Consider the following 22368-nt stretch of genomic DNA (forward strand, 5'->3'; position numbering starts at 1 on the left):
TTTACAAACATTAGTAGGTAGAATCAAAGATCCTTGGGTCAACTTTTTCTTGCCTCACACCTTTAAACTTGTATATTATTTTTATAATGCATTTTTCAGTGAAGTATAGTCAACATACATTGTTAGTTTCAGGTCTACAACACAGTGATTTAACAATTCTATACGTTACTCAGTGCTCACTATGATAAATGTAGTCACCATCTGTCACCAAACATTATTACAATATTATTGACTATCTTCTTAATTCTGTACTCTTCATCTCTGTGACTTATCTATTTTATTACCTGTTTTGTGTTTCTTAACCCCTTTATTTCAACCCCAACACTTCTCTTCTGGTAACCATCAGTTTGTTCTATTTAGAAGTCTAGTTTTTTGTTTGCTTGTTTATTTCCTTCTTTGTTCATTTGCTTTGTTGTATAAATTTCACATATAAGTGAAATCATATGGTATTTCTGTTTCTCTGTCTGACTTATTTTACTAAGCATAGTACCCTCAGGTCCATCTATGTTGTCACAAGCGGCAAGATCTCATTCTTTCTTTTTTGCTGAGTAATTTTCAATTGTGTATCTATTATATTATGAGAATTACTTCTGGTGTATTTGAAACAAATTTAGCATCTTAAGTTGTTTCTTTTTTTTCTTTTGCTTTTGCTTTGGATTTATTCATTTATTTGAGAGAGAGAGCACAAGGCTGGGGAGGGACTGGAAAGAGAGGGAGAGAGAGAATCTCAAGCAGACTCCCTGTTGAGTGTGACGCCCAATGCGGGGCTTGATCCCTTCACCATTGAGTATCAACTCTACAATTAGTATTTTCCCTTTATTATTTTTTTTCTCTGTATCTTTACTTATCAACCTGTGGTTTAGGTTGTAGCCTTTTCTTTGGTTCAGTAAAGACTGAGTTTTCTTGGCTATTTTATTTTAAAAAATTAATAAACAGTTCAGTTTTCAGGGTAGAATTTGGATAGCTATACATTATTCTTCCATTCTTTTTTTAAACCATAAATTCTATTAATGTGTCTGAACACTTTATTTGACAAAATTTGAAAAAAGAAAAATAAAAGCCAGATTAAGAAACTAGTTCTTTTGCATATGGAGAGAAAAGAAAATAAAGTTAATGTTTTTAATGCACATATGTTCTTAGTGCAAATATTTAAGACTGTGCAAATGTTCTCAGTTTGCAAATATTGAAAATAGGATTTCCTGCTATGTACGTTCTAATTTTATAAAATCTCTAGGTTCGGATATTCTCAATTGAGCAAGATTACTTTAACATTTATTAAGACTTAGAAATTTATAATTTATTTATTTTAAAAATGCAAAGGAGTACAAAATAAGTCAATTGTCTATCAAGATATGCCAAAGAAAAATCTGAAAAATTAAAACGAAACTAACATCTCTATAAAGAATGTAGGCAAATTTCTCAAGAGTTAAAAAAAAATTAATTTTATTACTCAGGAAATTTTAAGTGTTTTTATTGTTGTTGTTGTACAACTGTGTGAATTGACAGTTCGCAGTGATTCGTATCACTGGATAACTTCCTATATCTTCCTTTGTGTTTTACTTTGGGGAAAAAAATAGTTTTTCTCTACACTGAAGCAAGTTTTTATCTAAGAAAGCAAAAATAAGCCAAAAACAAAAGAAATATTTAAAAAAATAGTGTCATGAACTATTTATCTGAAAAGGCACCTGAGAATACAATGTATATTTTTTTACTTGAAGTTTCGGAAATGCGTGTCTTTAAGAATAGCGAATATGTGAATTTTTCTTGTCTTAAAAATTCAGATACTTTTTGTTTTTCTATAGTGTCACATTTTTTAGGAGTAATGTTTTTCATCACTTTAGATTACCATAATATAAAACAAATTTTTCAGTGTGACAAATAATATTCACCACTAGGGACTAGAAAGGTATCTTATTTATAAGAACAAAATAGCATGGAGACATATTTCTTCCATTTCCCTCAGAACAGACAAATATTTTGCAGCCTATCTATCATCTATCTATCTATCTATCTATCTATCTATCTATCTATCTATCTATCTATTTATTTATGTGTGTGTGAGTGTGTGTGTGTATATATGTCTTTGTAAGAGTGTTCATAATTCAACTGATTTCTAACATTTATTGAGTAACTACAACATTCTGGGGGGAATGTTTCATTAAAAGAAAGTAGAATAACTTCTAGTTCTTATATACTATTTCTGATGAGCTTTTCCGTTTGTCTCTGGTATCTACCTCCTACCTATGAAAGTTTGAAGTAAAAATTTAGGTTGAAAACATCCCACTTTTTTGGTACTGTGCTTTTTTTCTGATTATTTATGTCAGAAATTCAGATGTCATCAAGATTAAAGGAAAGATCATTTGGCATTCTTTAGCTATACTTAGTTATGAAATTATTAGTAAATTGGTCGTTCTTTATTAAAAATTTTGAATCTTTGGGAAGCCTGGGTGGCTCAGTCAGTTAAGTGTCTGCCTTCAGCTCAGGTCAGGATCCCAGGGTCCTGGGATTGAGATCCACATTGGGCTCCTTGCTCTGTGGGGGGCCTGCTTCTCCCTCTGCCTGCGGCTCCCCTTGCTTGTGCATAAATAAAATATTAAAAAAAAATTTTAGAATAAAATTTTGAATCTTTATAGAGATGTTTCTTTCTTTAAGCCTGGTTTCTAGCATCTCTGATCTACTGATTTCCAGGAAGAATTTGACCCTAGGCAGGATAATTTAAGAGGCTCTCTGTTAACCTTGGACTGAGCATCAAGTTGATTTAATGTTTCTTGGTCTGAACTGCACATTTAACCAAATGACTGTCTTCTAAAATAAAGGTGACTGCCTCTAAGATCACATTTCCTTGTAGTGGTCACAACTGATATCTACAAGTCTCCCACTCTGTATCTCTACCAGTGAGACAGACTATGCTTAGATAATTGGCAAAACATAGTCTATGTAAAAGTCACAGTCATTTTCAGAATCTGAAGTAACATATTGTAACTATTATTATAATAGTTCTTATTTGATATTCAAATCACTACCACCACTATCACCACCAGAAAAGAAACAATCAATTATATTCCTTACAAAAGATTTTGCTTTTTTATGGTTTTCTATTTTATGGTGTGCTATTGTTTATAGCACTTTGAAGCTTGAAAATACAATTTCATTGACCATTGATTTTATTCTGTGCTATTTAACAGGCACTGGGATGCATGGAGATTTATAGAACTAAATTCCAATGCGGTATGATTAAAAAATACAAAATTCTGTCATTCTATTGTTTATCATCAAAAAGTAAAATATAAGTTGTTTTCCTTGTGTTTGTTTCCTAAATTATTTATTGGGTTTCTCCATGTTTAATTAGTGTTGATTATTTTATAAATTGGGGTTTTAAGAGCAACTCAAAATAAGGAGGCATACACTTTCATAACCCAACATGGACTTTTAAACATATCTAGATTAGTAAGGTTAATTATTAATATATACTCAAATATAGGTTGAGTTTAAATTTCAAGAAAAAGACACACAAATATATACTTATAAAAACAATGTACTCCAGTCACCAGTGATTTTGACAACGTTCTTCTTCTTTTTTTTTTTTTTTCACTAACTCACATGTATTTTTAAAGCTTTTTACAATTTGTAAATGTGTATAATAAATGCCAGCATTGGGAAGGCTTGCTTAATCTAAGTAAGTAATTATGCTCACTCTTTCTCTATGAATGGCAATACTTCCTGCAGCACACAATTTAGAATATGTTTTATGTCCTCCACAACTGAATAGTTAAGGTTATACAGGATAAAAGAAAATGGCTATAATTAGCTTGTAACTTTAATGCAACAATACAAAGAAATATCAGAAGTGGGTCTTAAAGTATATGTCTCTGTTCTTTTATGAATGAATAGGATTATCCAAAGCCTATATGTGTCCTAGAAGTTTTCTAGATGGATTCAATAATGGAAACATTTGTTCCAGCATGAGAGAGCTAAAGCATTAATTTATTCCTGAAAACATAGTGGACATAGATTGGAGTTTTTCTTTACTGACAAGCTATGACAAAACAATAAAGATACAATAATTTAATATTAATAATTGTTATCAAGCCTAAAAAATCAAAGTAGACTCATCCATTAACAGATTTTAGAAAATCATGTGTAAATGAACGATATACTAGTTATGATGCCATATAAAGTAGAAAGGGTGAAATTTGAATTGGATACAGTTAAATAAATGTAATTTTCTTATTTTAATTTTTTAATAAAAGTAATATTACTTAATCTGGAGGTAGACATGGCTTAGAGGCAGTTAGCTGCCAAAACCCAAACAATACCAAATTTTTATCAATTATAAGATACTTGTGAATGAGAAAAATAAATGAAAAGCTAATGAAAAAGTAAGCCTAGCATAGCAGATCATAATCTGGAGAAAGATAAAATTTTTAAATGACAGATTTATACTACTTTATAGAAAAACAAATATTACTTTGTTTCTTAATATTAAAAAATTAAATCAGGGAAGACTGCCAAGTTTTACATGGTATTATGGGTTGAATTGTGTCCCATCAAAATTCATATGTTGAAGTCCCAACACCCAGTATGTCAAAATGTAACATTCTTACTACCTCTTGCTTGGAATAAGTGTCTAAGGCACGGATACTTTATTATTTAGAAATTTGGTGATTGTAAATGTAATTAGTTAAACTGAAGTCATTGCAGTGGGTCCTCACCTAATATGACTGGTATCTTTATTAAAAAAAAAGGAGGGGGAAATTTAGACAAAGACACATACAGAGGAAACTCCATGTGAACAGAATCACAGCCATATACAAGCCAAGGTCAGAGGCCTGGAACAGAGACTTATCCTTATAACACCTTGATTTCAGACTTCTATCTGCCAGAGCTGCAAAATATAAATTCCTGTTGTTTATGCCACCTAATTTATAGCATGGTTATGACAACCCTAGCAAAGTAATACATATGGCATATCTAATATTCAGATGGTGATTGTACTCACCATTGAAGTTCAAACTTAAATAGTAAGTTGGAGAGTGGTTTCAAAGTGTCACACACACGTGTGCACACCCACACAGAGTTGAGAGAGTGGGAGAGAGCTTAAGGAATTGGCTCATTGTGGGGGCTGACAAGTCTGAAATCTGAAAGGTAGACTGGAATCCTGGAAACTCAGGCAAGAGTTGAAGTTACAGTCTTCAGTAGGTGAGTCAGGCAAGGTTTCTATGTTATAGTCTGGAGACTGCATTTTCCTTCTCTGGGAAACTTGTTTTGCTCTTAAGACTTTCCACTGATTGGGTGAGGCCCAAAATATTATTGAGAGTGATTTCCTTTATTTAAAGTCAACTGATTGAAAATTTAACCACTTGTACAAAATACCTTTATAACAACATCTATACTAGTGTTTTTTAAATTAAAGTTTAATTCCAGTATAGTTAATATACAGTGTTATATTAGTTTCAGGTATATAATATGGTGATTCAGCAATTCCACAGATTAGTGCTTACCATGATAAGTGTATTTCTTTTTCTTAATTTAAATTCAATTAGCCAGTAGATAGTACATCATTAGTTTCAGTTATAGAGTTCAGTTATTCATCAGTTGCATTTTTTTTTTTAAGATTTTATTTATTTATTCGACAGGATAGAGATAGCCAGCGAGAGAGGGAACACAAGCAGGGGGAGTGGGAGAGGAAGAAGCTCATAGCAGAGGAGCCTGATGTGGGGCTCGATCCCATAACGCCGGGATCATGCCCTGAGCCAAAGGCAGACGCTTAACCGCTGTGCCACCCAGGCGCCCCCATCAGTTGCATGTTAACACCCAGTGCTCATCACATTACCAAACAATTGGGTGCCACAGTCTAGCCAAGTCAACATTTATCATCAGTCATCACACGGATTTATGTCCTCTTTGAGTGAAATCTCAAGAGAGACCATTATTCAAAGTTGCCCTTAGATAGATTAAAAAAAAAAAGTTTATTATTAGTTCCATGAACAGACTCAGTTCAATTATTAAAGTTTCAATTTGTTAATAAAAAGTCCAGATTTCATCTAACATTAATGTTTATAGCATCCATTTAAAGATTTAAAAATTGTTCTTTATTTCCCTCCCTCTCAAGTATCCACTCAAATAACAGTAAATGGATTTTTGAATAGAAACAGTCCAAAAACAAATCCACACACACATGCTGCTCATTTTTCCTTAAAACAAATGTGAGGAAAAAAATGTAGTTTTCAGAAATAGTACAGGTAAACTGAAAATTCAAGCAGGAAAATGTTTTCCCGACTCATATCTTAACAACATATAGAAATGTGAATTACATAAAGATGTATTGTTTATGTAACTGTGGATGGTAAACTATAGAGCTTCTAGAAGAATATATTCATAACTTCATGTATGGATTCAAGAAAATTACATTCATGATATTGAAAAAGGCAAATATATATATATATATATATATATATATTTAAAGGATTTATTTATTTATTTTAGAAAGTGAGTGCAAGTGGGCAAGGGGCAGAGGGCAGAGGGAGAGAGAGAGTGAGAGTCTGGAGCAGACTCCCCGCTGAGCTCAGAGCCCAAAATGGGGCTCTATCTTAAGACGCTGAGATCCTGACCTGAGCCAAAATCAAAAGAGTCTGATGGTCAATGTACTGAGCCACCCAGGTACCCCAGAAATAGGCACATATATCTTAAACAGGGCACAGGAGATATACCATGAGAGAAAACACTGATAATGGGACTGTAATAAAAGTAAACATTTTCTTCAAGGACATTATTTGGAGAGTTAAAGGGAAACCATAGATTATATTTTAATACATATAAATGACAGAGCATACAAGAATCTCCAGCAAATAATAATCTAAAAAAAAAAACAGAAACAAAACAAAAAACCCAATAGAAAAATCTGACAAATACTTGAATGAGAACATCAGAAAGATGATATCCACATAACTATTACACATGTGGAAAGGTAGTAAAATTTATAAGTGACAAGGAAATGAAAAGTAAAGTATCATGGGAAATCTCTATAGATATACTCCAGTTGGCCTCCAAATTAAAATTTAAAGACTAATTATATTAGTGTTGGGTAGATTATGGAGCAACTGGAAGATCCATTTTTTTGTTGTTATTAAATAACTACAAACATTTTGGAAAACAGTTTGACAACCTGATAAAGCTACATATACCCCTTTCCTACAACTCAGAAATTCTGCAACCTATTATAAAAAGTACCTATGTCTACCAGCACATATAACAGAAGTAAACTTAAATAAAATTTAAAAAAATATTGAAAGGACAAACAAACTTAGACAGTTAAGAGTATTTACAATTTGATTTCATGTACAGTATATTCAAAACTGGGCAACCCTAATTAACTGCAATAGTAAGATAAGGGGCAATAATTGAGAGGGCTTAGGATATTGGTGGTGTTAAATTCATCAAATCTTTATTGTTTTAAATTTTTGCTAGTTCATCCATCTGTGAACTTATGACTTATGTACTTTTTGAATGAATTATACGTAAAAAGCCATTATATTATAAAAGAGACAAATCCACAAGGATAAAAAGAATGGGAGAAGAGAGTAATTTTGAACCTGGAAAGCATATGGGTAAGTGGTAAATATGGGTGCAATGTACTTATTCCTTTTTCAAAGAATCCATTTTAGCAGGATGTACCTGGATTCTGTGAAATTTTCTTGTTACAGAGAATGCTAGTTAGAAGGATTTTGTGATCAGTCATGCGTAGAAACAGATAAAAAAATAAGTGGCCTTTCTGGATTATTCTGTAATGTACACATTGTGCAAAATACTTGACAAGGTATTTACAGATACAATAAAACCAAATGCATCTAATAGCAAATATTCTAAATTATTTAGAGGATGGAAGGGTACTGCTGTTCTATTTATTTTTTCTTAAAAACACACTTTAACCAGTTCTTTCACCCTCACTCTCATAGATATTTCAATTCCTTATTCTTCGAGGATTCCTGTGTTTTTTAGTTGGCTTTGCATTTTTTCCATGTGCTATCCTGGGTCTTCTGTATAATACATTTTTTAGTTGTTTTGTCTTCTAACTAATAAACTTATCTACCACCAATAAATTATACCACCTTGTTAACAAAAATTTTTGATGTAAAACAAACTCCTTTAGGTGATTCTGAGTTACATACTTTTTATTCCTAGATACCAATGTGTATAAAAGGAATTAATTTTAAGTTTAAGTTTGCCTAATGAATTAAGTCATGATTTTCCCTCAACTTAGTTCCTAGAATAGTGTCAGGGTGTAAACTCCAGGTTTCACATCTGATTAGTCCAAGAGTACAGTCTTAACAGGATTGACATCAGGGGGTTCTAAAATGTTGTAAGTAGAGCCGTCTAAATTTTCCTGTTTGGTTCCTAGTGTCATGTATCCTCCTGATTGAGAATACAGCATCATATAAAATCTTTGATTTAAAGCATACTCTACATCAGAGCATGAACTTCAACCTTACAAAATATTTTTTCCTCACCTATGCCTTTAGCACTCAGCTTCCTGGTCATCCATCTTTAATCAGTTCTGCTGCTATAAACTGACTTTTATACCCTTGCTGAATACCCATATATTTGTCCCTATTGATACTGTGTTCTCAGAACCATCTCCATAATTCTATAATGTTCACCCACCCCGACCCTCACGTTACCTTGTCAGTCATTAGAATAATTGCATTAACCTAGCTTGTCATGATTAACTACCATCACTTGGCTTATAGCTTTTTAAGGAGGCTTTCATCTCCATTCTATCAGCAAATATAAGCTTTATAGCAGTGCGTTCTGTCATCAGTCTGGTCTACAGAAGACAGCCACCAGTTGACTTTTTAGTGATGCTGATGTTCCTCTCAACAACATGGTCCTGAGTCCTAATTGCTTCCATAAACGGTGTCTTCTTTGGGCTCTCCTGAGGAATGTTATTATTTACTGGTTATCCAGCCATATGCAGAATGCTCATTTTCTCAATTTTTTAGTCCCTTTCTGACTGCCTGTAAAACACTTCTGCCATTTTTACATACCAATTATGGTATAATTGACAAATAACATTTTAATTTCAGGTATACAGCATAATGACACGATACTTGTATACTTGGCAAAATGATCATACAATAAGTCTTGTTAACATCTGTCATCATACGTAATTACGAATTTTTTCCTCTTGTGATGAGAACTTTTAAGAACTATCTTAGCAACTTTCAAATATTCAATACAGTATAATTAACTATAGTCACCATACTGTACATTACATCCCCATGACTTATTTATCTTATAACCAGAAGTTTTAACTTTTTATCATCTTCACTCGTTTTACAGCTCCATGCCCTTTCTGCCCCTGGCAACAATCAACCTGTTCCGTGTATCTATAAGCTTATTTTTCTTAGGTTTTGTTGTTGTTTTACATTCTACATATAAGTGATGTCATATGGTATTCATCTTTCTCTCTCCATTTCACTTAGCATGATGATCTCAAAGTCCATCCATGTTGTCACAAATGGCAAGATTCTTTTCTTTTTTATGGCTAATATTTCATTAGAGATATATACAATTCCTTTCTCCTGTCATACGTCAGTGGCCACTTAGGTTGCTTCCATATCTTGTGTGTTATAAGCATTGCTACAATAAACATGGAGTTTCATATATCTATTCAAATTAGTGTTTCATTTTCTTCATATAAATACACAGAAGTTAAATTTCTGGATGATACGGTAGTTTTGTTTTTAATTCTTTGAGAAATCTTCATACTGTTTTCCAAAGTGGCTGTACCAATTCATATTCCCACCAGTAGTGCACAAGAGTTCCTTTTTCTCCACATCCTTACCAATACTTATTTCTTGCCTTTTTGATAATAGCCATTCTAACAGATGTGAGGTGATATAGCATTATAGTTATGATTTGCATTTATGTGATGACTAGTCATGTTGAGCACCTTTTTACATACCTGTTGGCCATCTACCTTTGGAAAAATGTATATTTAAATCTTCCCATTTTTAAATTGGATTGCATTTTGCTATTGAGTTATATGAGTTCTTTATATATTTTGGATACTAACCTCTTATCAGATATATAATTTTCAAATACTTTCTCACATTTGGTAGCTTCCTTTTTCATTTTGTGGATGGTTTCCTTTGCTGTACAGACACCTCTTTGGTTTGACATAGTCCCACTTGTTTACATTTCCTTTTGATGCCTTTGCTTTTGTTGTTGTCAGATTCAAATATTATTGCCAAGACTAATGTCAAGAGGTTACTGCCTGTATTTTCTTCTAAGAATCTTATGGTTTCAGATATTACACTCAAGTTTTTAATCCATTCAGAGTTTATTTTTGTGTATGTTGTAAAACAGTGGTCCATTTTTATTATTTTGTATGTGGCTGCCCAGTTTTCCCAACACCTTTTATTGAAGAGACTTGTCTTTCCCCTTTGTATATTCTTGGCTCCTTTGTCAGAAATTAACTGGCCATACATCCATGACTTTATTTTGGGACCATTTTCCTTCTTGGTAAATGCATTTCTTTTAATGCCACTACCACACTTTTTGGGCCTCCCTAAAGAAAATAATTATGTAGTGGGTCTTCCAACAATATACAGAATGTCAATTTTCTCAACTTTTAGTCCTTTCTGACTACTTGTAACAATTCTGTCATTTTAATTCTGGTCAATTTAGACCATCCTTTCCCCTATTTTGGGGGAAATAATCCTAGTAGTCAGTTTACATTGTCTCCTGGAGTCCTTACATGTTCATACTGTATCTTGGGATACTTTGCCATGACATAATTAAAACAAACTTATGCTCCATCATCCACCACCTCTTGATCAGCCATTCAAACTTCAATTCTATGTGTAATTTTCCAATTTCTAATTCCTGTTGGCACATACTGGTTATATATTTCAGTTCTTTTGGGTATAGTACTTTTTCTTCCTTACAGACCCAGCACATCTCCAGCTAAGCTGTGCTGACCCTTAACCCTAGTCATAAGTCCATTTGTCAGGAAAGGTGCTGGATGCCAACTGAATGGGGCTTTTTTCATCTTCTTAAATTCAGAGAGTAGTCTCTGCATTTTCTTCTACCACAGGGGTGGGGATAACTCTTAGTAGGGTAAAATAGGTCTCTTCTTAGGTTTAGAATTATAGAAGAGGGTCAAAACCTTTGCATATTCCCACCCAGATGTCCCATCAATGTTTCAAGTTCAGATTTGTCTAATCAGAGTTCTTATTTCAGCGTCATTCTTATTCTTTTATTGATTGTTTAATCATCTTTGAAGTTCAGCTGCTCTTGATTATTAATTCTAAGAGTACAGTCCTTGGACTTGGCTCTGTTCCCACCTCTATTGATATGGGAGATGATAGCTCCTTTGTTAGCAAACAAATGGGTCTTTTGGCTTTCATACCAGGCTTTTAATTGTCTATTACTGGCCCTCAGCTCTTTATTATTTTTTCAGTCCTATACTAAACATACTTATTTTTATTATCACTATTACTTTTCAATATCTCCAAATGCCTGATGCATCACACCAGCTACTAAATTCCCTTCCATAGTTACATCTCCTCAATTCATCACTGATTAAAATATTAATGAGGTTTATACTGTGGACCATGATCTATCTGTGCTTACCTACCACTAGTAATTTGGTCCTCATTTGCTGATAAGCACTGAGTGATTCTCCTCTTTAACTAAATTGTATTACCTATTTTCTCCAGACACTCCTGGTACCAACTATTTAAGATTGGCTTAAAACAAAAAACAAACAAACAACAACAACAAAAACCAGAAGCTGAGACAGGTTTTGAGTGCAAAATATGTATTAGAGACCAATATCTATAAAAGTTAGAGAAATCAGAATTATGTATAGGACCATATCAACTGGCAGTAAAGACCTGAAGAAGTCATTGCCAACCATTTAGGGAGCTCTGTAGTGAGTAGTGTCCAATCCTGTGGGGAGCTATGTAGCAAAGAGTTTCCAACAGAGCTATCTTTGGCCTTTATTACCCCATCTTATTCAGCCAAAATGTCTGAGATGTCTGGAAAGGTCAAGACTCCAGGCAAGAGGTCACTTTGCAGTTGAGGAAGACCCCAAATTGCCTGATAGCTGAAGATTCACTGCTGACTACATTCTCTGTCTTCTAAATGGCCATCTTTTCCCTGGGTCTTCACATAGTCTTCCTTCTGTGTGTGTCTGTGCCCTAACCTCCTCTTTGTATAAGGACAGTAGTCATATTGGATTAGAGCCCAGTTTAGTAATCTCATTGTCAAAAAACAATGTTAACTTACCTATTTCTTAGATGATCCTATCTATGCAGTCACATTATAAGGTACTGGTGTTTAGGACTTTGACATAAAAATGTTGAGGGAACACAATTTAACCCATAACAAACAGCTTGTAATTAATTCTTGAGATTCAAGACAATTTTAAACATATATGAGATTTAAGATTACAAAAATGGAGCTTCAAGGGGCACCTGGATGGCTCAGTCGTTGTGTCTGCCTTCGGCCCACGGTGTGATCCTAGGGTCCTGGGATCGAGCCCTGCATCAGGCTCCCTGCTCCACTGGGAACATGCTTCTTCCTCTCCCACTCCCCCTGCTTGTGTTCCCTCTCTCGCTGGCTGTGTCTCTCTGTCAAATAAATAAATAAATAAATAAAATCTTTAAAAAAAAATGGAGCCTCAAGGTTGTCATCATATAAGAATTAGCACTACTTGAAAAAGGTTGTTCAACTATTAACTTATTAATCATTCAATATACTTTTCATTTGATTTTCGGGCTATCTACAAAAGAAATTTTTTAAGAGACAGAATTGAGTTTTTCCTCATCTAGCATCTTAATCTTCTGTAAAAGTACATAAATTTACAAAAATTAAATATTTAATAGATTTACATGCAGTGCTTTGTCTCATTGATTTTCTTCAGAGCATCATTTCAGATAAGTGTTGTACTCCAGTGCTTTTAGCAATGCCAGCAAAATAGAAGGTGCTCAAGAATATTTGTTGAATGAATAACCAAGTGACAAATTGACAGATTACTTCATCTCTCTGTAGAGGTTGAGTAAAACATTATTAGAAGGCTTTTGACTAGGTTTTCAAAATTTGCTTATAGGATATTTGCTTTATCACTTGTTCATTTTATTCCCAAATTTACAGATTACCATATAATAGAAAGGATATCTTTTCCAGGTCTAGAAAAACTATATGAAATTATGTGTATTAGTTATATAAAATTATTTATTTTCCATATTTATTTTTTATTTTTTTTATTGAAATACTTTTATTTTTTAAACAAAGTATCATAAAGATATTTAACTAAAAATCATATTTAATCAAAAAGTTGGTTTCAAAGTAATGTTTATGTATACTGCTTGAAGGATACTAAATGCATCAATTCCTATATATATTCTAAGCTATATTCCAAGATCCCATTGGATCTTGTGACTCATTGTATTTTTTTTTTTTTTGGATGTACTGGCTAGCATTAAATATGTACAAATATTCAATTTTAGGTTTCATCTTTACAAAACTTTACTATGACATTGTCCATGTCACCTCTGGGTTACTCATGAATGAATATCCATCTGAGACATTTCAAAATTAATTTTGAAGATTTTTTTTTCTTCATAGAACTGGATAGTTATTTCTATATGGCAATGAGAAGCACAGGAGAGGTTGAGTTTTACTTTGATTTTGTTAGGTTGCAACAAATCCTAGTGATAAATTTCTAGTTTGACCTTATGAACGATCTTGGCTCTGCTTTTCATATCTCCATTCAAACTTCTAATGTTTTCTCATTTTGAGGATTTATAATTTATTCTGTGTATTTTTATGTTAATGAGTCAGCAAATAAATTTACATTAAAGTAAAATCTTTCAAATGTTAACTGTATATTTTTTATGATTTTACTATAATGTATCAGAAAGGTTGATCTCACCGTATCTGTGTTATGTACTTTTATCATGACTCTGTGATTCAACATTCATTTGTGATATTTATTTAATACACTGGAGTGGGGGTTAATTAAGAAAACCATAGGTACGATACCTATATGGTAAACAGGTCCAGAACCCAAAATCACATCAAACCTATTGAAATATAAATCCATTTGGCAATAGCTTTTGACCAGTAAAGTTAGAAAGGAAAACTTCAGCATAGAGAAAAATATCTAAAAATCAATAGTAGTTAAAACAATGAAGAGAGAAGAGAAAAAATGAAGAAAAAAATATAAAAATATTTTAAAAATATATAAAATATTATCAAAAGTTCACATACAAATGTATAAAACATGTATGTACAATTTTAAAGCAGTAATTTAAAAATTGAGTATGTGGTTAATACAAACCAGCTGGGACTAGAACACTGCTAATTTCTTTGAAGCCCCTCTGTGCTTTTCACTAATCATATTTTCCTTTGTCACCCAAAGATAACCACTGTCCCGGATTATTTCTTCGCTTTTCTTACAGTTTTACCACAAAAAAATTATACCCACAAACAACATGTTTTTCAAGTTCTACATTTTAAATACATGATAATCCCTGGTAGAATTTTTATTTAAGTGGTGTAAAATCTATACAACAGTTTTGAAAGAATGAACGTCCTTTCATTACTGAATTCCCTTTCTATGAACATGGTTTAGGTTTCCTTCAATGCTTTTCTATAAATTTTTATATAATTAAATATAAAAATTTGTGTCATATTTTCTTGTATTTTTTTGCAAAAGATAGGATACAGTCTTTTTTAAGGAATATATACATTTTATCTCTAGTTTAAATTCTATTCACATAAGATTGTAATATCTTATCACTTTAATATTAGTATAATCTTTAATAATGACCCTTTACATTCTTTATATTATATTCTTTTTTTAAAAAATAATGTCTTATAAGATGTTTATCTTTTTCTCTTTTTTTGTCTTTGAAAGACAAAATATTTCATTCTACTAATACTCTTTATTATGTCTGTCTTCTATTTCATTAACCTGTTATTTTTTCTTTCTATTTACTTTGCACTGATTATAGTGTTCTTTTTCTAATTTCATGAGGTAAGTATTTATTGATTTTCTACCTCTCCTGTTTTCTGATATGCACACTGAAGGATGCAAATTTTTCTGTACTTTACCTGAATGTCACAATTGTGATATGTAATATTTTTGGTATAATTAGTTCACAACTTTTTTGTGTTAATTTTTTCTTTGTCCTATAAGTTATTTTGAATATAGATAGATAGATATTTTACAGTATGTTTTGTTTTTTTTTTCTAGAATAATTGAATTTTGGCCAGAGAACATAATATTTATGGTCAATCTGTTTTTAAGTTTTGGTATATTCTACCATGGTGGGTACCATATTTTGTATATGTTTACTAGAATAAATTTACTCCTTGAGTTTTTAAAAATATTTAATATATTTTTGTTTTTTTTTAAATAGTTACTGAGAGAAGTACTTTTTTTTAAATCTTATAATCATGTTTTATCTATTTGTCCTTATAGTTTTGTGCATTTTTGTTGTATAAAAATGAGACAAGGTCAGCAGGTACATACTCATTTAGAACTCCTGTGTCTTCCAGGTGAATTGAAAATTTTATTATTCTGAAGCATTTTCTCATCTTGAATAAAGATTACTTCCTAAAGTCATTTTTTTTCTGAAATACAGCCACATTCTTTTGAATTAGAGTTTCTTTTGTGTAACTTTTTCCATTTTTTAAAAAAATTCATACTATTTGATACCTATTTTTAGATATGTTTCTTCAAAATAACAAAATAGTATATATCTGGAATTTGCTTTTTTTTTAAACAGTCCCTCTTGCAATCTTTATCTTTTAGTCAGTTTGTATTTATTATTATCACTGATCTGTTGAACTTAAAACTTGTGTATAGCACATGCTTTCTGCTTTCTCTACCTATTCTGTTTCTTCTCTGTCCCATCTCCTCTTCTGTTAAAATGACTGACTGTTCTATATTTTCTATCATTAACTCAGAAGTTATTTACTCTCTTACTATTTTTTTTTAGTTTACACTTAATATTACTATATGTATCCTCGAGTAATAAAATCTTGCATTAATTAGCATCTTTCTCCTCTTAACAAATTATATAATAAACTAACATTATAACTATTTTTATTTCCTACTGATATATATGCTATGCTTTTTGGTGTGATTTAATACTAATATATCCCAAGTGCATTTGACATTATTTTTATTTAATAAGTTATCACTTCATTATATTTGTCCACATTGTTATTACTACAATTAATCTTCATTTATTTCAACATTTTCAAACTTCCATCTTGAATTATTTTCTTTCTCCTAGAAGAATGGTCTTAATTTTCTTCTAGTTTTTCCTATAGTGCATACCCATCAGTGATAAGTGGTTTTTAAAATGTCCTTAGATTTTTTCTTTTCTTTTTCTTTCTTCTTTCTATTTGTGGTTTCAAGTTTTTATTTAAATTCTAATTATTTAACATATAGCATAATATCAGTTTCTCTCAGGAGTAGAATTTAGTGATTTATTGCTTACATACAATAGCCAATGCTCATCACACCAAGCGCTCTCCTTAAAACCCATCACCTATTTAACCCATCCCCCTACCTACCTCCCTTCCAGCAACCCTCAGTTTGTTCTCTATAGTTAAGGGTCTTTTTTATGGTTTGCCTCCCAAGTTTTTTTTTTTTTAATTTCCCCTACGTTCATATGTTTTGTTTCTTAAATTGCACATATGAGTGAAATTTTATGGTATAATGTCTCTTATAACTGAAGATAATTAAACTTTCATCCTGAACACTAAATACACTAAAAAAAATATCTCGCAATTAAGGGAGGTAATGTACAAAAGTTAGAAAATAATTTTAATTTATTTTAATTTAAATATTTAGTATAGAAAATAGAAATTTGCTATAAATACCTGATAATTTGAATAGTAACTTGTGTAAAGTTAGAAAGGAAAACTTCAGCATAGAGAAAAATATCTAAAAATCGATAGTAGTTAAAACAATGAAGAGAGAAGAGTGGTAGCTGATTGCTAGAGGATTTTTCTCATATCTGAATATAAGACTCTTAAAAATCTTCTTGACTCTTAAAAAATCTTATTTTATATTGAAATTTTAAATTAATATTTATGGAGACTTGTTTTTAAAATCATTTGAATTTTTCAGAATATACATCTATGATAAACATTTTCATATGTGATTAGTTTTAGGTGATTAATATTTAGGTAATAAGAAATATTAACATTCAGGTAAATTAAATAAGTGCAAATAAATACAGTTGTTCTTCATTATTCACAGTCCATATATGTGAATGTGCTTACTCACTAAAATTTCTTGCAAACTTCAAATCCGTGCTCCTGGCACTTTCATGGTCATTGCAAATATGTACAGAGTCATAAGAAACACCTGGTTGCACATTCCCATCTGAAGTCAAACATGGGGACACTGTCTTCTTATTTTAGCTCTTATAATGTAAACAAGTGTGATTTTTGTGCCCTATTTAACATATTTTTACATTTTTCAATTTGTGTTGGTGGTTTTACCATTTAAAATGGCCCCCAAACAGTGGAAGTGCTGTCTACTGTTCCCAAACTCAAGAGAACTGTGATGTCCCTTACAGGGAAATCATGTGTATCAGATAAGCTTCTTTATGGCATGAGTTATGGTGGTATGACCCATGAGTTTAATATTAGTTAACTAACAATATATACTAAATAAGTGTCTTTAAACAGAAAGCAAACCATAAAACACAATTATGTACAGATCAGTTGTTGAAAGTGTGACCAGAAGTCCTCAGGAAACTAACTTTGTATTTCCTCTGTAAGCAATGGTTCTGTATTCATCAATTCAGGGTTCACAGTGACTTCATAGAACATAATTACCACATGTAACAGAATCTATTGTAGTTCTTTGTTTACAGTGATTTGATGATCATTTCAATATATATCAGCACATTATTTATATCAGGTCATGAGTTAAATAATTTGAAAGAAATAGCACAAATATTTACTAATACTTTTTACCGAAAAATATCAGTAAGCTTATAATATATATAATAGCTCTATATGTGTATTTTATTTCTATTTGTATTATAAAAAAATATAGGGGCCTTGGTAATAAACCAAAAATCTAAGTTCAATGAGGATATGTGAGAAAACATTCGAAAGTAAAATAGCAACTATATGTAGGAAATCAGTGTAAGAAGATTTGATAAGAGAGATGATTTTCAGTATATATATGAGGAATTCAAGGGAGTTCACTTAATTCTCTCTAGTGGGCAGATGTTTTCTGAATGGGATGTCAGAAAAATGAGTCTTGCTACCCCAAGTAGGATGGGGAAATAATAGGAGTTGTTAAATATGAGTTAGAGGAAACATTTGTGTAGCATTCTAAAAGAAAAGTGATATTCTAAAAGAAATATGAGAGATGATAAAAACAACAAAAAATATAAATGAGAATATTCATAATTGATATTTAAGAGAGCCATGATCAAGAGGGCTCTGGCTGAAAGTAACAGTAGTTTAGACAAAATAGCAAAAGATCTCTAGTGTTTCCATCTTTAGATTAAATTCATTGTAATAGTGTTTGGCTATTCTTATTAAATTGATAAATAGACTAGTGAAATTAAAGAGGAAATGAATACTTGTTTAGTAACAGTTTGGGAGGAAGATGCAAAAAGATTTTAGGCTGACAATAGAAATGAATGGGTATAGACTTTCTATAATATATGCTTATAATCATTCTGTTTAGAATTCAGCTCAATACTCTTCCTGTTACCACAGACAAGAAACAGTTTCTAATAGTTCAAAAGTGGTGATGAAGTTTATCTTGCTAGTCCTTTGGGTGGGAAATCACCATATGCAAGTGAAATGGAAACAGTCTTCTGTACTACTCCCTGCCTGGTGGTTTAGGAATTCCAAGTAGGAATTAAACATAAAAGGTCCTGCAGGACTACTGACATCATTGTATCACTGACAGCCATGTAAAACCACTGAAAAGGTGGCAAAATCATGACAATGGAAAGAATAGAAATATGAAAAAAACCAAACATAATGAAGAAAAGTTAAAGGACGCAGTAAATTAAAAACAAGGGTACCTCCCAAGGAAATTCAAGGCTATATAGGCATAAGATGTATTTTATAAATGATAAAAAAAGAGTGCTTATCACCTTAGGTATATTATTAATAAATAAATTAAAACAGAAATCAATAAAGAAGTATAAGAAATATGAATGAGCAAAGAAACTGTTCAATATATGGATAATTTTAAATAATTTGCTATGGAAATTAATTTTAGTTACAAACAAGAAAATGTAAAAAAAATAAGATTCAAAGTAAATTTTCCTCAATATTACATAAAATACTGGTAGTCGTACATAAAGGTTAACATATTTTTGTTGCTGTTTGGGAGAAAGATGGTTAACTCACACATACAGATGTTAAAATTTTATAGGTACTTAACAAAATATTCAAAATATAATCTATATAGTCCAACAGTGGAGGGGAAGATAGGAGTAACAAAAACTGTTTCTGTGCTGGGGGAGAGGAGGAAAGAAGAGGGATGGACATACTGAGTCAGAAAGGGACAACTGAGTTCACAACTTGTTCAGGATTTGACTGATGAAGGACATGCTTCACTCAATTACCAACTTGTCAACAATGCACATTTTATACAAATTTCAACTTGGTAGGGTATAAATTGTAATTTAAATGTAAGCTAGTTTAAATTTATATTTTGTAATGTTTCCTAGATGTCCCTTGCCTCGGTTTGCTACGGATACACTGCGTAGAAAGAGCTAATAGCCAGATTACAAAAGTTGGTCTTCTTCATCTTACCATATTTTGTAATAAATCTAGGGTATTATTCTTATTTGTTTGTTTTGCTAAACATATAGATCACCCTGGAAATGGTAGTAAGGAATAAAGTTCATGGATTTTTATTTAATGTGCCAATAAAACTGAAAAGGGAGCCTGTAAACTCCTCTGTTGCAGAGTGTCAGAGATTATAAATAATTGTTTTCCAGATGGTTTTCGTCATTATTATTTCCTTAGGCCTAAGCAAATATTTTAGATTGATTTGACTAATACTAAGGGAAAAAAAGGAAATGATGAATGTGGAAACAACAGATTTTTGTTTCTGCTTTCTATATTTTATATTTTTGTATGCTTTTAAATACACTTAAAATTTACATTTTAAAATCGATATAATGAAAATTTATGTGAATCACATAGTTTTTTGGGGAATGGAGCAAGAAATTTAAATCTTTCTCATGGCAGTTTGAAACAGAACAGATTTGGCTCATTTTAATTTATTAACTTGCTTAACTACCAAAGATATCATTTTCCAAATTTCTTCTGTAAGAGCCATTTCTGAATTTACTATCTCATTAATTCTTTAGTAATTTCTTCTATAATTTTGTTTTTAGGGATGTTCTTTTTTAAAATAGTATTTTTGAGATATAATTGACCTATAGTATTTCATAGGTTTAAAGTACACATTTATATATTGCAATATGATTACTATCTCAGTGATAGCTAATACAAGATTATTTCTTTTTTGTAGTGAGAACAATTAAGATCTGGACTCTAAGCAACTATGAAGTCTGTAATACAGTATTTTTGTCCATAGTCACTATGCTGTGTATCAGATCTCTATTATATCTTTGAAATTAGTTTTGCTTATATGTTATAAATAACTTGCTTCTTTGCCACATTTCCATATCTTTAAATCCTTATTTCCACTTCAATTTTATTCCATGGCTTTCTATCCTATGGTGTTTTTAGTCTTTTAAATTACAAACTAACTTTTCCTAGTATATTTCAGAAGTCCTATTATACTTTAGAGTTAGTGTTCCTGCCTTTAGCTCTCATACATATTTTGTAAGACAACCTCAATGCTTAACAATTAAAATTAATAATAATATTTTTATGAAATACCAGTTTTTAAAAAGCACAACAGTTACATTGAGCTTGAATAATGTATTTATTCATTACTAAGTTGTCAATGAAAATCTGCCTGTGAAACTGATTTCCTCCACTTTAAATAAAACTATAATTTTATCAATGATGTTTTTGAACTGTGGAAATAGGAGAATGCACAGAAATCTTTAGAATAATATAGTATTCTATAATATAATTGTCTTCACCATCTTCAAACTTTTTCCATATTTGGTCTTTACCTTGTTTTTCATTAGTGTAAGATACAATTTTATACTGTTTTTATATTTAATATGCAATTCGTTACTGCAAGTAGCTACTTGTAGCTATGACACTTTTATGCCTTATTCAGTTATTATTATATTTTAAAAATTCTCATTACAAATTTTGTATGCACAAATGATTGTCAATGGATTTCTAAAACACAAAGTTTACTTTGTGTTAGATCTTTCGATGATATAAATTACAGAATTTTTACTGTCCTAATAAAATGTAAACATCTTTTGTTCTGTGAATGGCATAATTTCACAAAGATTTTTTTCAGATATTATACTTGTTCATTGGTTTAGAGTGAATTTGATTTAATCTTGGTGTTCTCTTGTTTTACATTGCTTATAGCATCACAAGTATTTCTCACCCCAAGAAAATTGCTCGTAACTTAGTGTCAACATACTCTATTACAAGAGGCCAACAGATATAGGAGTCCTATGAAATTTTTGATGAGGAATTTTTTTTTCACCAGGAAGTAATATGTTTGCTACATTTGGTAATGATGTGCAGGGCAAAAATTTCCATGTAGTATTTCAATCATCATCATCATCATCATCATCATCATCATCATCATCATCATCTCTATATATCAAAGCTTTCATGAGAATATATATTGATCTTAATAGCCCTTTTTTAAAAATCTACACTACTGTATGGATTCCATGATATATTTTGCCTTATTTATCTTTGTTTCCAGTGCATGGCAACAACCAGTTGTTACTGTAACCTCTCACGAATGTACATATAATTCAGATTATGCTGTAAAATAATGAAAAGGGTATAAGATTATTTTAAATAATTATATCATATGATAGTAGTAGTAGTGACAGATAATAGTGATAGTAGTGATAATTGTATTAGCCACATTTTTCAAGAGGAGGATATTAGAATTGATCCATATACCATTCAAAGTAGTAGGATGGGCTTATTTACTAATTTTTTTTAAATCACTAAATTTCTCATAATGGAAACCAATCTATATATTCAAATTTTAAGAATAATAAAGGGAAGACTATAGAGAAATAAATAGATACCACCTTATCCCCCTTCTCCACCCCCATACCTTGTATTCCTTCAATCATTCTAAGACAGAAAATGTCCAAACTTACTACAGGAGAATGGGAGAATATTTACTCTCTGAAATCTAATTATGAAACATGAAATCCTGTG

Source organism: Ursus americanus, chromosome 4 (genome assembly GCF_024610735.1).
Source record: "Ursus americanus isolate L20-20 chromosome 4, mUrsAme1.1.p, whole genome shotgun sequence".
NCBI classification, from domain to species: domain Eukaryota; kingdom Metazoa; phylum Chordata; class Mammalia; order Carnivora; family Ursidae; genus Ursus; species Ursus americanus.